Raw genomic sequence first — 3,026 nt, 5'->3', positions numbered from 1 at the left:
TGACATTTCACAGATGTGAAAACTTATGAGCAAAGGACACAACCTTGCTATCAGAAGTAGCAGTTATATTCTAGCCCGCTGTTTCTAATAAATAGCCTAAACAACCAAAATATAACAAAAATAACAAACATTACAGCAGAAATACAAAATTTTGTTCATTGTACACCAAACTATAATATCAAACCCAAATTTAACTAATGAATCAAACCATAAACCAAAGATTTAAGGGCATATTTTAAAAATCCATCACTTATTTTTCTCTATAATTTGTTCATCTCATTTATTATTGTATTAAAATGCTAGTAAGTTTTGTTATGTCATGAAAAGATGGTATTTTTTCTCCCTGTATGCAAAAGATCAAACATGATTTGGAAAAAAAAATGAAATATTTAATACGTTAACTTTTTTAGAATACAATTATTTAAGATTTCTTTACCCCATCATACAAGAAAAATCAAGAGTAAATATTTTTAAAAGCTGCTGGTTATTTTGTAATTAATTAAAGGTTGAAAATATACACTGGAGAATGCGGGCATCGATCCCGCTACCTCTCGCATGCTAAGCGAGCGCTCTACCATTTGAGCTAATTCCCCACCTGAAAAAAAAAGCTTTGAAACTTGTAGTTATACATGCTACACTTACAGAGACTTATAACGCAATTATGTGTGTTGATATTGTCTCTTGCTGAGTCATTCTTGCCACTTGCCAACAACTGACTGCAACTCACAGCTGGAATCATGCGATACATCTTTTATCACATACACTACCAGAATAATCTTATTCGTCTCTTTTATAACACAAGTCTTTGTTGTTTAGCTGTTTTCATACAAGAGGCTCTCCAAAAGACCGAGTTATTTACATGAAACTGGATTTGTTATTAAAAAAAGCCCCAACTTTTATGGAACAGCTGTTCCAAACTCAAGAAGGAAACCCATGTTCTTTCTGATTTTCAAGGCATACACACAAAAAAACTGCTTTGGGAAATGTTTAATGAGAGGAAAATACTATGTTCTTCATTGAAACAGTTTTCTAATCAAATCTTATATATATATGTATGTGTGTGTATATAGATATACACACACACATCCTTTTGGAAGGTATCTGGGGTGACAGTCAAGTGAAATTAAAACATATCTGTAGTTTCCTTATTTAGTACCTTATTTTTCTGATTTATTACCTCACCAAATGCACTTCCCAGTAATTAATAATTACTTTTAACAGCCTTAAAATACTGACTTTCTGAAAAATGAACACATCCAGGCATGACAAATGCTTGCATGACTTGACACAGAGCATAAAGCCTATATCGTAGACAGGGAACATAATGATGCATGGTAACAGACCTTTCACGTTTTAATTTTCATCTTTACTTGCCGACGGCAAGTAATTAACTCAAAACGTAGATCTAGAGAGAGAGTTATCTACTACTACTGCTAGCTCAATTGATACACTTGGAAAAAGCTTTCGATTGCACAAGTCCTCCTTCCCACCCACCTTAACCACTAGCCCCACCCGCGCCCCGGCCCGCCACACCGGGTACGCACCGCTACGGGAGCAGCGCTGGCACAAGCGCTCGCCCCGGCAAGCGGCGCTGCCCCCGCGGCAGCAGAGCCCCCGCCGCGCCGCCAGGGGGCAGCCAGGGGAGGCCGGCCAGCTCCGCTCCCCGCCGGTCCGGGCGGGCCCCCGCCCCGCTACGGCCCCCCGCCCGCCGCCGGGCCTCGGCCATCCCTCCTGCGGCTGTGCCCCCTCACGGACCTGCCCCACGGCCTCGTCGTGTGCCGCTCTACGCCTGCATTTGCTTCTCCGGTCGCTCAGAACGACCCTCCCGTTCCACAAACTCTTGCCCTCGGTATTCCCGACTCCCCCTGCCACCCGCCCCCCACCCTCTTCCATCCCTTCCCCCCCCCAGCTCCGGCTGCTGCTCCCTTCCCCGAACCCAGCACACAACCCGAAGCACAGGTGAAAGGGGGGGTGACCAAGGAGTCCGGAGAGGGGCCGGAGAGCTCTCAGCACAGCCTCAAACTGGAGCTGCTGGAGTTTGCACGTGCATGCAGTTCATCAACCCAGGTTTTTCAAGCTCAACCAAACCCAGGCTGAGTTCCAGTTTACATCTTCCCCCTACTTACTACTATAACAACAGAAGTCTCTCCAGCATCTCCTGGAAACACAAGCTTGCTACCGTGTATAGTGATGTAGCCAGCAAGAGGAGCAGGGACTATGCTTCTGTAAACTCCTCCCACCCCTACAAACTCTGCCTGATCAGACACAGCAGCACGCACTTACTCTTCTCCGTAAGCTCCATGTACTCTTGCACATACAACCAAATTACATAGCTCATAGTCTACCACATGGTGACATTCTGACTGGTGCTTAAACATCTTCATTTACAGGTTAGATTGCTCTTGTGGTGTGCCAGCACTACAGTGGACAACGACTCTGCTAAAAGTTAGGCCCCATTCCTCACTCCACAGCAGAACAGGAGGTGTTACTCACCCATCAAGTCTAAGTCAGGCTAAGAGGAAATACTCAAACCAGAGTGTGAGTGGAGGCATTGCCACCTGAACCGGTTTCTAACTGGCCTGGCATGTTTTCACATCATCTTACTGGCTTCTGGTGACGCTCAGTCTGCTGGTTGATGCACATTAGCGCTAACACGTGACGGATGGCTTGGAGCTACTCTGCATGCACATTTGTTTGTTCCTGGAGCTGGATTCTTTGGCAGGTGACAACACATAGCAGGAATAACTGCAAGTAACCCACTGTGTTTACTCTGTGTGGCCGTATTCACTCAGTGCTTGAAAAGCTTCAGCACTGATGCGCTACAGGTTTCTTGATGGTGCCAGCCACAAGAAAGATAGGAAGGAGAAGAAAGAAAAATGGTGCGCAGAAGAAAAACATAGTTGTCAGCTCTAAGAGCATGAATGGTAGAAGTGAGAGTAGTAATTTGAAATAAAGCTGCTGTGGATTTATGGCCATCTGTAAGTTTAAGCTACATTAGATGCTTCTTTTTTTTTTTATTAAAGCTA

At 44.3% G+C, this 3,026-nt stretch overlaps 1 non-coding gene across 1 annotated transcript; it reads right to left on the bottom strand.

Annotated features, from left to right (window-relative positions):
* Positions 1–520: 520 nt before the first annotated feature.
* Positions 521–593, bottom strand: TRNAA-AGC. Its single transcript has one exon. It is a non-coding gene; the product is annotated as a tRNA-Ala (tRNA).
* Positions 594–3,026: the final 2,433 nt, after the last annotated feature.

This window comes from Falco naumanni, chromosome 3 (assembly GCF_017639655.2).
Source record: "Falco naumanni isolate bFalNau1 chromosome 3, bFalNau1.pat, whole genome shotgun sequence".
Classification (NCBI taxonomy): domain Eukaryota; kingdom Metazoa; phylum Chordata; class Aves; order Falconiformes; family Falconidae; genus Falco; species Falco naumanni.
The sequence above is the reverse complement of the archived record's forward strand: the minus strand, read 5'-3'. Positions and strand labels throughout refer to the sequence as shown.